Source organism: Cydia pomonella, chromosome 4 (assembly GCF_033807575.1).
Source record: "Cydia pomonella isolate Wapato2018A chromosome 4, ilCydPomo1, whole genome shotgun sequence".
Lineage (NCBI taxonomy): Eukaryota > Metazoa > Arthropoda > Insecta > Lepidoptera > Tortricidae > Cydia > Cydia pomonella.
In genome coordinates this window covers 20,583,288-20,598,395 of record NC_084706.1, presented here as the reverse complement: position 1 = coordinate 20,598,395, position 15,108 = coordinate 20,583,288, and the positions used below count along the sequence as shown (strand labels likewise).

General features: G+C 35.5%; 1 protein-coding gene across 2 annotated transcripts in view; it reads right to left on the bottom strand.

Annotated features, from left to right (window-relative positions):
• LOC133517447 (glycine receptor subunit alpha-1) overlaps positions 1-9,652 on the bottom strand; it is an 81,740-nt gene extending 72,088 nt beyond the window's left edge. Inside the window, exon 1 of one of the 2 annotated variants that reach the window (XM_061850775.1) lies at positions 9,408-9,652. The gene's annotated coding sequence lies outside the window, so the exon portion shown is untranslated. The remainder of the gene's footprint in view (positions 1-9,407) is intronic. The other variant, XM_061850776.1, reaches the window with a different exon arrangement.
• Positions 9,653-15,108: the final 5,456 nt, after the last annotated feature.

Genomic DNA, 15,108 nt, shown 5'->3' with positions numbered 1-15,108 from the left:
CGGCACGACACTCACTTGATTTATTCGTCGCTATTGGCGACATGTTTCCAACCCATCAGCGGTTCTTCTTCAGGTTTGAGTACTCGCGACGGCTGCACTCCATGCAGAAGCCTCTTAAACTATTTACACTAAAGTTGACAAGGAGCCATTCAATTACTTTTGTTCCGAGAAAGAGAAGAATTGAATCATAGCTATTACCGCTAAACGCAAAGCTTTTTACTTGTTTCTTATGTATTATATTTAATACTTATGTCCATACTTCAATATGATGGTGAACGATTCATTAACATTTACCTACTGATTGTGTAGTCTTACTCGTAGTCCTGCTCACGTCTCATGAATCACCCTTTATAAAAAGTAATTTACATAGAAGTGAGTAACTATATCATTGTTAAAACTGGTACCCGTACTGTTCGAAAATGTTAAATTGCGTTTCTCCGTTGAGGACGGTCAGTAGGGCAGCGCATCGATTGAAAATAATCAATGTAGATTAGTTATTTACCGGCTAACGTATCGCCGGCTATTCGTTATAGTCGAAGTAACGTAAGAAATGATTATGACATATGATATGTACATATGGTGCAACTTTACCGCACTAGTGCGAAAATTAGCATATTACGTTACTGTGTTGAACATTTAAAGGGCCATATGTACTGTAAAAGGTTGTACGATACATGTGCGAATAGGTAATTCGCAACTCGTGTCGATTTAAAACACTCCCTTCGGTCGTGTTTTAATTTATCGCCACTCGTTTCGAATGTCCTATTTTTCGCACTTGTATCGTAATGTACTATTACAGTACATATGGTGCTACTTTATCGCATTAGTGCGAATATTAGCATATTACGTTACTGTGTCGAACATTTAAAGGGCCATATTATGTACTGTAAAACTCGTGTCGATTTAAAACAATCCCTTCGGTCGTGCTTTAATTTATCGCCACTCGTTTCGAATTTCCTATTTTTCGCACTTGTATCGTAATGTACTATTATCTACACACATAAACCCTCTATGTCTTCAAAATTCGTAAATAATGGGCAACTAATACGATAAACTGTTTTTTTACAACAAATTTCTTATCTGTGATGATGTTGTAATTGCTTCATAACTACATCAAAATCGATTTGGTTATGACTTCAAATTTGGAACATCTCTGAAAAAAAGCAATTCGATTTGACCTCTATTCTAATATCAGTCGAGATGCCTTTTTGTTCGAAATTAAATGTCAATTGCATACAATTTTGACATATCTCGCATGTTAGTTTGTATCGAATGATACGTAACCCGACTCTAGTTTGTTTCTGAATTAAAATAAAAACTACGAATGCGTGACATGCGTGAAAAAAGTTTTCATATGCCGCCATTTGACGTACAGTTTATCTTTTAATTAGTTTATTAAAATATTAACCCACGTAAAATTATTCTTCACTTCGGTAATAGAGACTGATGATTGTAATCGTAGATGTTACTTTGGAGTATAAAATTAATATGTTTTGTTGTTTTTAAAGTAACTATAGCAAAATTTCATGTAAAATGAGCGATAAAAATATTTCGGTGACGCCACCACATATCCGCGAGTTTCGCCAAGAGATGCCCCAACGTTGGCTGTAACCCACACTCATGTATTTTAATGCCTTTTATTATGTAGCGGTCACATAAACTACTATTATCTCATACTTCCATTTTCACTTTACGTTACCGATAGCCGATATTTTAATTACATTCAAATGTAGAACATCGCTGAGAAACAAAGGAATTTGATTTGGCCGCTATTCTAATATCAGTTGAAATAACGTTTTATTCGAAATGAAATGTCAGTTGCAAACTATTTTGACGAATATGGCATGTTTACTTGATATCTAACGATGTGACAGACGAACCCCGACTCTAGTTTTTTTTTTTTTTTTTTTTTTATGGAGGATAGGCAGGCGTTTGACCACGATCACACCTGATGGTAAGTGATGATGCGGTCTACGGTGGAGCACGCTTGCCTATGAGATACCTATTTACTCTAGCCTTGAAGAGATTCAGATTGTACTCATACGGAAACACAGACTCGGGCAGGGCATTCCACTCCTTGGCAGTTCGCATAAGGAATGTTGAAGCGAAACGCTTCGTGCGTATTTGTGGAATACCTACCATGAAGCGATGCCGAAGTGCCGATTGTCTGGTAGTCCGATGGTGAAATGGGGACGGAGGAATAAGGTTGTGCAATTCCTCAGCATACTCTCCGAAATGTATCCTATAAAAGATCGTTAGGCTGGCAACCTTGCGTCGATGCTCCAGACTTTGAAGTCGAGCATTCGTCAGATCGTCGTCATTAATAATTCTCTTGGCCCTCCTCTCGACTGACTCGAGCGCCTCAAGCTGGTATTTGACTGAACCATCCCACAGATGTGAACAGTATTCCACACACGATCGGACTTGTGCTTGGTAAAGGTCGAGCAGCTGCCTAGGTGTAAAATACTGCCTCACCTTGTTGAGGATGCCCAGCTTTTTTGCTGCTAACTGTGCTTTCGACTCGATGTGCGGGCCGAAGTTGAGTTTCGAAGTCAGCGAGATTCCGAGAAGCTCAAGATGGTCGGTTATCGGAAGGGATACATTTCGGAAAGTAGGAGTCTGATGGAATGGACTCCGTTTAGCGGAGATAAGACACGCCTGGGTCTTACTAGCATTGAACGAGACCGACGAGTTTGTCTCTGAACTAAAAAAAATACGAATGCGTGTATATTACTTTATTATTTTATCTATTTTCCTTCCAATGTTAAAGCAATTTCAGTGTTGAGCGTGAAATCTGATGTTTTGTGACAACTCACGCATTTCTGATCTGAGGCCAAAAGAAGGAAACAAAGTTATATGAGTGTAGGTAAATTTTGCCAAAAATTTCGTATTTTCGTTGAAACAGAAGGTAACTTTATTTTATCAAATCAGAAACATATGCAACATAGTTTTGTACAAATACAAAATACTGAAATAAGCTAACTAAGAACCAGAATGCCTAATTACTAAAAACAGTTAAATATGATTTAAATCAATCAATCAATCAATCATTTATTTATTTGCAAAAATACAGTAACTTAAGGTGTTAGGACTATTCAGGTACAATGTGTATTTTGCTTGCAAGCAAGCGTGCAAATATATTGTGTCAAATCTAAGCATTGAAAAATAACAAAATTGAAATTAAGACATTAGCATAAATAGTTAGAGAATTATTATTATTATTTTATTATTATTATTATTTATTTATTCATAAACAATATTTACATTGTGTTTGAATTTTGAATTATAATTATTATAAAACTACTTAAAACTACATGAACAAAAACAACAAACATGCAACTAATATTAAAATTAAAATTAATTTACACATTAGAAAAATTAGGAAAAAAAGTCAGTCAGTCGCCATAGAATAATAAAAATAATCATTAAAAATCAAGAGAAAATATATATACATATAATATATATATATATATATATATATATATATGAATTTGAAAGTAATTAGAAAAATTTGCATAGTTGAAAACAATTATTATGTCAATATTATTGATACATACTACGGAATTTGTCGTTACTCATTAAATTCTAAATATTTTTTAATGCTATAAAAACATTTGTCAAGCAGCCAGTTTGTTAATTTACGACTAAACTCATTATCTTGCAACAGCTTTAAATGCTCTGGTAAATGGTTAAAAATCTTTATGCACATGTTGTATACGTTTCTTTCGTACATGGCCTTATTAGAAACTGGTTTATGCATACGAGACATAGTTTTTTGACGGGTCTGCCTTTGAGTGATCTCGTTTCTCTGTATGAAAAAATATTGGTGGGTTTTCACGAATATGCAAATTAAAGTAGTAAACATCCTGACTGCACCCCTGAGATCGCCCTCGAAAACGTTTGACTTGAATTCTAGGAACCGAGGGCCTCCTAGAGGCTCCTTATTTTACCTAAGGAGCCTTTGAGGTAAGACTGTATAATTGCATACCTATGTCACTTATGTGTAAGAAAACATTTGACGACGACGACGACGAACAATGACTATTTACCTAATTTTACCTTAAAAATAAATAGTAGTAGTAAAACACTTTATTGTACAAAAATAAATATAAAACAGGAAAAAACCACACATCATTTGAACAAAGGCGATTACCGATATTAATTCCGGAATTCTGGTATTGGTGGGCCAATATTGGATTTCAGTACCGGTATTAAGAATGCTTACTATGAATACTTTTGTACAAAGCAGTAGGGTGCTTTGTCGCTAAGTGTAGCATGGAAGTCAAAATTACTTTATTCCGTGCGTATTGCCAATGTTTATATATATACTAGTGGCCTGTGGGCTAATTTTAAGCAGAAATCCTTTGACTCTCTGAGAGTCCAGTATAACAACGTTTTCAGGGCCCTGTTGAGGCTCCCGCGATACTGTAGTCCTTAGGCATGTTTACCGACGCACATGTAGATGATTTTTATGCTATTATGCGTAAAAAGCATGCATCAGTGGTACACCGTATACGCGGGAGCACCAACGGGATCCTGAAAATGATAGCCGAGCAGTTAGATTCTGGTATTTTGGGACGATTTATCGAATTGTATGTTCACAAACATGCAGTTGGGTAGATCGGCCAAAGTAATCACTGTAATCAGCAATCTAAAGTGTGTAACGGCGGTAACGTAACATAGGTCGTAAGTTCATACTAACAAATATGGACTGTATTAATTGTCTGAGAATAAATAACTTTTATTTTTATTTATTAATTTTATTTGTAATAAGTCATAAGGCACAAAATGTTAATAAGTATATATTTGACGTTGGTAGAATAAATTCACTCGATCGATACGATTACTATCGATAGAATAAAATTTGACCTCGCATAATTTCTAGCAACATAATACTCGTATGTACTTCAGAGGCAATTATTGTAGTGAATGAAGTATATCGGTATTTCATTAATTCATTTATCGTTTTCGTATAATTTAAGGACGAAGGATATTTATTAAATAAATATTTTTTTTCTTTTCATATAAAAAAATATAATCGTACAAAATATGATTATTGACCTATTGTATTTAATCGATGTTAAAAATTTCAGCTTTATATTCTCAGAAAACATGTTTGAGTGCCTACTTTGAAGTGATATATTTCAAACTCAGGTATAAATGAGCTAAATTGAAGTAATTGAACAATATACGGCAAATCGCCACACTGTGATTATAACGGGCAAAAAATGCACAAAAAATTACATACATTTTTTTGTATGAAAAGGTATAGGTAACAATTTTTGGTACAAAAGAAGGTACAAAAATTTACGAAAGTGATACTTGCCCTAGTTGCTGGGAGCAAGAAAAAATATAGCACTGATTGGAGCCTGAGGAGCCGACCCTTTCTCCCCCTCTTTTTTGGGGAGTAGTCACGCACGATCTCGTGGTTACCGGGCTCAATCAGCTTTGTTTGACCTTAGGAACAATCATGCCAAGCGAGTCGCCGGAGACAAAAGTGCATACTGCTTCATACATTTATGCACTGTATATTAGGTAAGTAATACAACCATTGATATTGGGGAACCTGTCATTGAATAGGTTCCCCAGTATCAATGATAGGTTCTTCAAAAGGAGAAGGTCCTCAATATGCGAAATTTGTTTTTATGTACTTGAGTACCGATTTCTTGAAGACATCTGAACCGATTTGGAAATGTATTTATTTGTTTGAAAGAATTTACTTCGTTGGCTTCTTGTCATCACGTCAGGATGAAGGCATCCTGACGTGATGACAAGAAGCCAGAAAAGGAGGGAACTCTTTTTATATTATAGGCACATTCATTAGTAATTTGTACTTTTGCTCTCAGAACGTGACATTTGATAAAAAGTATTTTGCGCAGTCAGTATTTTTTTTTATCAAAACATATTTATCTGTAGGTATGGTATAGAAGGTCCCGCATGCGGGATAGGGATTAATAATGTTGTGTTACGTATTTACGTATAGACAAAAGGGTAAAGAAGAAATTCAAGCCACAAGCATAGTCATTAATATTTAATTTCAGATATCAGACACAAATGAAGACGTGAGTGGATGAACGTGTTATGTCACATTTTTTTTAGATTTTGATTTTATATATCTTAGCACGTTCATCCACTCACGTCTTCAAATATTAATAGCTACGAGTATGTTGCAATATTCATTCCTGCGGGAAGCGTAACTTTTTTCAATTTTTTCCTTTAATATATAATTTGCAATATTCATTGTTGCGTAGGTAGAATTCAACTCTTAATAATGTATTTTGCGAATTGAAATAGATGCACCGAATTATTGATTCTCTAAAACTGGCATAATTGGAACAAATTTGTTTCCAATTACCACATAAGTTAAAAAATATAGATAAACTGCTTAACGTTACAAAAACACTGTCAACGTGAAATAGACTTTATTCAAAAGCGTTACGTAATAGTTTATACATATGTAAGTCTTGGTTAGAGTCGAGGGAATCCCTTGAGACGAGTATCGCGTGGCAATATCGTTTGACACTTTACGTAAAGTATATTTGTATGTGTGTTCACAGAAAAAGTATGTTCCATGTATGCGTTTAGATAAGGGCGTAGACAGAAGTATACATATAATTTTGCCCATGTGACTATATCGCCATACGATTCAATAATTAAATAGTAACTGTGTGTTACTTCATGTTTATCACATAGGTTATTCATGAGGGTGTATGGTGTCAGATTTAGTAGTAGTAGTCATAGTAAAACACATTATTGTACAAAAATGAAAACAAAATAGGAAAAAACACTCATCATTAGTACAAAGGCGAACTTATCCCTTTAAGGGATCTCTTCCAGTTAACCTTTGACCAATTGAGGGAGAATAAGAGACTGTGGACATCCGTAAAAAAAGCGCAAAAAATAGTAAAGGTATTTAGTTTATTATAGGTTATACAACTAAATACATATACATTTTAATACATATTTACAAAAACTACATTAAATTAAGCACACACCCTTTAAATTAAGTTTCGTTTCGTCCGGAAGCAATATTTTTTTTTAATTTGCCTTAACCGATTTATCCAGCTAGAATGCGCATACGTCAGTAATTTCACGTCGCGAATGAATTACGCGCGTCCAGGTGGCACGTCAATTGTCCAGTTGAGCTCAATTGTTTCCCGGATGCACAAGCGTTGCCGTGGCCGTCTGGAAGCTCGAGATCCCTACATTGGTGAAAAAGGGAACCCTTTATAGGGTAACGATCTCAAAACAGACCACCATATAACATCATCTTTTTGTTGATGACCGGTCTGGCCTAGTGGGTAGTGACCCTGCTTATGAAACCGATGGTCCCTCAAATCGCGGTAAGGGCATTTATTTAGGGCGCCCCGTTAGGGCGATGAGGTTTGAATTGAGTTTTTTTACAGTTGTCGAAGAGAAGAAAAGAAATGGGTAGATCAACTTTTTTGTGTGGATATTCTGTCACGTTGTCCGAGGGACAAATACTGGCACACGCACAGTTTGTTAGATTAGAAGAAATTTTACATCACGTTGTAGATACTAACACGCTTAGTAGATGGGTTATGGACATATCAGCTACTTCCATAATCCGTCTACTACCACAGAAATGCAAGCTTGGTAAATTTAAATGCCATAAAAAAATAACTGTTTTTTTTTACTGGGCAAGTAACCGTAACCACGTCAACGAATGACACTAAAATATTGATTTATCCAAATAACGGTATGTGCAAGGGCTAAGATGGTCGGCTCTTTATCATTTGTCACCATGCCTGTCACGTTCTAACAAGTCTGTAAGCGCGAAAGTGACAGGCATAGTGACAAGTGATAAAAATGGAACCATGCTGCCACTGCTGAAGGCACCTAATGTCGTGACGCAGGTTAGGAAATCTTGTGACGTAATTTTCCACGTTCGATACTAGGACGCAACGGCTGCTAGTCCTTTGAATAATTAGTCAAATCGTAGACTAAAAGCGTGTGTTGTGCCTTGTTGGAAGGTTTAACAGTCATTCTAATCCCACTAAAAACATTTTCAACGAAAATGTTGCCAAGACGAGACCATGTAAAACCAAGTTTGTTTGTTCTAACTCTTGACTTCTACACGCCCTAACTTCACAAACTTTACACCTTTGTCAAAATATGTGGTGTGGCCGTTTCGTTACTACAAGAACTAATAGTATAAGTAACAGTAAAGTAATGTACAGTGAATACATTTTTCACTTTACGCCCATGTGACTGTCGGTAGCAAAGCAAGAAAGCAACAGCTAATTTTGCATTCACTTAATGTACATTTAATATTTATTCGTTTTACGATTATGTCTCTAAAAAGTATAAAATTGAATGTACAAATATTTTCAAACACTTCTTAAGCTTCTGTGGACCCCGTTTAAGGTGACATCTGGATGGCAATTCCAGCTGCATTACTGGTCCAGCATTACAGCTGCGGCATTGACATTGACGCGAGCGCTCTCTGTCAATTTCCTCGATAAAAAGAGTGACGGGTTTAACGTTTTTAATTACAGCAGTAAAGCGGCTACGAATGTCAAACTCTTTATCGAGTATATTGACAATGACAGCGCTCGAATAAACGTCGCTGACGTAAAGCTCGGAACCGGTTTCTTTAATACCAGTAAATACCGGTTTATTTCAGTTTTTTCTCCAAACTTTTATATGAATGCGAACGTTTTAAGAACTTTATTGTAACCTAAATAAACGGGTTTATTCGAAAAGTGGCACGACGGCCGGTTGGCCTGGATGGTGTGCCGCGTAAACAAAGACGCCGACATAGGAAGAAACCAGTTTTTATTGTTCTAAAACCGGTTATACTGACAAGATCTTAATGGAAATGTTCTCCTAAAACCAGTTTAAAAATAACGGTTATACTAACAAAACCGAAATTAAAAGGTTTTGCGCAAAGTTCGTGATAACGGTTTGGAAATTTAACCGGTTTCCGAGCCTTGCCCTGAAATAATGCCGCAACAGTAGCTGCAGTCATCATCCAAACGGCACCTTAATCTTGCTGCAGTCGCCTTTATGACAACGAAACCAAACCGTTCAACATTCCGTATAGATCGTGTCATGCACGATGACGTGCGAATTTGACAAATCTAACCTTTAACGGCATGACAATACGAACCAAGCACGCGTCCTCGTTGATCCACAAAATTATAATGCAGGCACGATCTTATATTTAGTGTAATATAAAAAACCGGGAAACTTATTATACCTAATATCAGTAGTACGTACCTAGCTAGTTTCTTTGCTAGTCTAAATATAACTTGTACGGCACGCCAAATTAACATACATACAAACAACTACATAATTTACGTTATATACCCATTAAAGACGATTCGATGTATTCAAGTATACGTCTTATATAAAAAAAAAATCTTAATGACAACTATTCTCACCAGTACAATATCATCATAAAAACTGAACAATCCTCTTCAACACTTAACTAGTAACTCTTGATATCAGTCACACAATTAAAACTGGACTGTCAATGAAATCATTATCACTCATTATTTACAATACATAAATATTGTTTATGACCGACATCGAAATTTAAAAACACATTATGAAGTCACGCACTTTTGAAAAAGCTAATATTCTCACGCGACACAGAATTTTTTTTTTTTTTTATTTAAGTGTTAGGCGCGCTTGGGGCGGCTCAGTGGTTTTAACTGAACCCGGTTGAAAACCTTGCGTGTTAGAACACCCACCGCCCGCCTTGACAGGAGTCGTCAACCTTTTGGAAACAAGGTAAAAAATATGGATATGATTTTAACAATATTTATAAGTACAGAGCAGGAGTCTTGTAAAAATCAAAATAACGTCACTCTATGATAATAATTTGATCTTCTTTTGCAAATATATGTAGTATTTTTGATTATAAACGAAAAACGTAAAATTCACAACAAAAAGATCAGAATTTTTTCAATTTTTTATTTATTGTAATTCAAATGTCTTTCCATGAAAATTGAGTACAAATAAATACTGATATTATTGAATCGTTTCTATGGCATGGCATATTCAAAATAAAATTGGTAGTATGGAATGGTTCAAGATATTAACGTATGTATTGAGACTGTAACCTGTAATAGTGTTTCATACAGAACCGACATTTATTTATTTTATTTTATTAAATACAGCACATGACATGCTCCACCTAGCCCCAAATAAACTTACATATTTCGCCTCGCGTTAGCAAAATGTCTACGAATTCACAGAATTTCTGTTCGATTAGCTTTGCGATGACGGAGAGTTCAAAATGCCGGTGTATTGTGCCAAGTACAGGTGCTTCTAAATTTCAAGTGAATTTCTATTTTTTCTTGTACCACATTATCTAAATTGCCCCAAAATAATCTCAACACTGCGCTAGAGAACTTACACATTGCGTACCTATACAGACATGTCGTGCGCACATAGATACTCAAACGATTTCTGTTATACTATACTTTCCCCTGTTTGTTATACTATACTTCAGAATGAAAATGGTGGATGTCAATTGTGTTTTAGGACGATACTGAACGACTGCTTCTCCGTACAAAAGTAGATTTGACATTATGGAAAATATTTTCACACAAGTTATTGTATATGGGCTATTGCTATTCGTTTAACTTTTTTCGAATTTTTGTTATCATAGAAGTTAGGAGCGAAATACAAATTCCATTCATTTTAGGAGCTCCTATTTCTTATAAAACTTAGGAAATCTGAAAAATCTAACTGTGATTAATATGCATCAAATTGTGCTAAATTATTTTCTTAAATGTTAATATCCAGAGAGGAAAATGGCGACGAAGTTTGTATGTAGTAACAGTCGTTACCTTTCCTATTATTTTTTATTTATTTTAAATTCGGGTTGTAGCACTGTAGGAACTCCATGAAATACTGAATAAAAATAAAGACTCAATTTATTTTTAGGATTTAATAAAATAAAATTAGAATTTATACACAAAAGACCCCTAATGTAATTAAACGAATAGCGGTGTCAAGGTTTATTGGGGATCTCAACTTCCGAGCAATGAGCTAATATTGTTTTAATTTCGCCTTTTAGGAAAATTCACTTTTCGTTATGTACATAGTAAATAGCTTTTCCTTCCCTTAGGAGTTCCACGTTTCAATTATATTTTATTAATAACTAGCAACGGAAATTTGGTTCAAAATAAATTTGTTCTTTTTCAAACTAAATGACCATGACTGTTTTTTTTTTAATTTCATCGTCATTTTATGGTTTCGTCTTGGCAAAATTTAACATAAAAATGTTTTTAGTGGGATGTATTTGACATTAATTATAAGGCGATGTAATTTATTTATAGGTTTTTTTTCATCAGTAACTATCTCGGTAACCAATGTCAATATTAGACTAAATGAACAAAAAAAAATTGAATTATTGACTGTCGCTTTTCCCGAGGGGCTACAGTATGGGGTTCTTCAAAAAAGGAGTGTACAGGTTTTTAAAGGGTCAGCAACGCGCATGTAATATCTCTGGCGTTGCAGGCGTCCATGGTGACTATTTACTGTAACGTACTCCACCATGTAACGAGGGAATGCGGTCTAACTATGGTGGGGAGTATAAACGCAGACGCAGATTTCTGTTATTATATTTTTTCTTGTTTTAGCAAGATCACACATATCGACTACTCTTGATGGTTGCCAGTTGCCACCTTCTCAATACCCGTTTGCAGATCTTTATTTATCCGGCAGGGCCATAGTTCTGAATTCAAATCTATAACTTGTTGTCAGTTATCTTCAAAAAGACTGAAGGTTTCCAACCTTCACATAACCATCAGGCGGGCCGTATGCTTTTTAGCCACCGACGTGGTAAAAAAAAAATGTAAAACTGTTGACGACCCGTGTCATGACGAACTACGGCTGGTTAGTAATATGACATCCTACTGCGGCAGTCGGCAGTCGACTCGGAAGTTATACAGCTGATGACCTTGACTTAGAATATTGGCAGGATTTAGAACTACATTAACCCCCTTATTCATAAACGTGTACTAAAGTTACGATGCCTCTGATCATCGTTTGTTCCTTTCCATCATACCAATACGTCGGAAAGGGACAAACGATGATCAGCGGCATCGTAACTTTAGTACACGTTTATGAATAAGGGGGTAAGAGAAAAGAGGACGGCCGTTTCTCCATACAAACGTAGTCCTCATTTTCCTCTCTGGATATTGACATTATGGAAAATATTTTTACGTAATTTGATGTATATTAACCATAGTTATGCTGCTGCGTTTGACTTTTTTTATGATAATTGTAAAAATTAGGAGCGAAAAACAGATTTTACACAAATTTTTAAATGCTCCTAACTTTTATAATTATAAAAAAAAACTAAAAAAATTAAACGTAGGGGCATAGCTGTGGTTGATTTACAACAAATTCTGTCAAAATATTTTCAATAATGTCATCGACTTTCCTCTTAAGTAGCGATAACGTAAAAAGCGCATTTCAACCAGGAAAGCGTAGTTACTCCGTGATGAAATATATCAAATAAAGTTGCTACTAGTGTGAAATAGGATATATTATAACGTGATCATATTAAGCTGGTTCAACTCTAATATGACTAATATGGAGTACCGTGGGGTGAGTAGGGATTACGAGGGCAGTTGGGTTATGAATGGGGTGAGGAGGGATGACAAAGGAGTGAGTTGGTTTTTACAGGCTACTGCTATGTAAATTATATATTCTAATAACAAATCAAAGTGTCGATCCAACAATTTTCAAAACTCACCTTACCTTTAAAGATAAATACGAAATAGTAGGAAATCCCACCTCACCCCTACTACGGGGTGAGCTGGGCATTGAGTTTCGAAAACGTCCCGCTTGGCGCGCTGTTTCTAAATCCCATACAAAATGAGACTTAACGCAAACGCGTACGTCACGTTTCGCTTACGAATAAATTTACACTAGGGGTACAGTTTGCCACATGTAATAATAAAGTTTTATCGAGGTTTGAATGTCAGTTTTATCCCTTATCACCCCATTTTACGGTACGACTAATCAGTTGAAACTGGTTATAATCTGCTGAGTGAAGTGTCAGGTAAATCATCGGTGATGAGGGTAAGAGGGTTATTTGTCTTTCCGTCTGTTTGGTATTAACGTGTACAAAAGCAATATTCAGTATAATAATGAAATACGACATTTCAGGTCGGAACAAATTATTCAAATTCCTTTGTTTCTCACGGATGGAATCGATAGTCAGACCAAGATACGTTGGCAGCAATTTTGACAGCCAAGACAGTGCAAGTGTACTTAATTATAAACGTCAAACTTCTATGAAATTATGACGTTTACCTACCACTTGCACAGGCCGAGCTTTAATAATCGCTGCCAACTTAGCTTGGTTTAACTCTATCGGCGTTATTTTAACGCAATAATTTTTTTTTTTATGTAATAGGCTGCAAACGAGCAGACGAGCCGCCTGATGGGAAGCAGTCATCGCCGCCCATGGACATAAGCAACATCGGAGGAGCCACTTATGCGTTGCCAACCTTTGAGAACCCTAAAAACCTGCTTCTTGAAGAACCCCATGTCATAGCGCAAAGGAAACACCTCAAAAGGTAGCTCATTCCACAACTTGCACGTTCTGGGAAAAAACGAGCGAGATGCCCGTTTGTTCTTGGTTTGCCACGTGTAGTGTCGTTTCAATTATAATAACTGTAATAAAACAGTTTATCGTTATACTGGTCTTTATTTGCGGTTTTTGAACGAATCATAAAGGGATGTTAATGTGTGTAGATAAACACGCCAACACAAACGTCTACTGATGTCTGTCAACGTCTAATTGATGAATACCAACCTTCAAGAAGAGCGTACTCCCATCTTAAAGGCTGGAAACGCACTTACAACCCCTGGTGTTGCGGGTGTCCATGGGCGGCGGTAATCGCTTACTATCAAGCTATCCGTCTGCTCATTTGTCTCCTATACCAAAAAAAATACGTACGGTCAAGTATGACCGAAATGAACGATAACTAAATGACATCATTTACGTATTATTCTGATGTCAGTGTACGTTCGAAGTGTTTGTGAAATTATATTAATTTCTTATTAGTCTTCTTCAAAAGCTATGAAAAACTGAAACTGTAAGTCAACGCAGTCAAGATTTTGTGAATCGTAATTTTTTCTATTTCACAAAACCAGACCAAGTTCTAACTAAAATATTCGTACTAAAACATTTATTCAGCAACATTACAACAAATTGAGATCCACCTATCCTCACAGAACCGAACTGCTATCAAAAAAGTAGGTTAGATTAGGACTTATAAAACGAAATGCTGCTAGAAAAGTGGGTTAGGTTAGCTTAGAACTGCTATCCTCACAAAACCGAACTACTACCAGAAAAGTGGGTAAGGTTATGTTAGGTTAGCACTCAGAAAAGAACTTAGAAAAGAGGATTAATTAATTTTGAGACATTATATGCTCAGACCTTAGTAATCAAAAATAGTGTAGGGTCAAACTTTAGGAGTTCATTTACTATATTAATTGGATAAATAATTTACTTATATTAATAATTTACTAATAGGATAACGAGATGTTAAATATGTGCATGACATTTTTATTAAAAATGTTTCAGTTTTAAGTCACACACAGATACACAGAGTCCATAGAGTCATACTGTATCTTTGTCAAAGTTGATATTTATTTTGTTCCATGGTAATAAGTCTTAGGTAGGTACGGGCACGAACAACACATAAAATGATACAGAATGTTAATTTTACGGTGCATAATTTTTTTTAATGTCTCGTACCAACACACACAAGAGAGTTAACGTAATTAATTCGTTTACGGGCGTATATTTAATGAAATTATCACGTAACTCTATAACTACTTAATTATAGTTACCATAGGCGGACCAAGATACCTCTAAACCTAGATGTGACTACCTAAGTGTGAAGGTGTCATAATAAAGTTCATATTTTTATATAAATGTGCTCATATAGTTATGCTGCACTACATAAGTATGCACTCTTACACTTTGTAATTACATAAACAATAGTTTCAGAGTGTGAAAACATTAAATACTTAATTGGGAAGCGTAGGTAACAACAATAGATTTATTGAGTGTTAAATACATACGTTACTCAATTCAATTGACTAAGT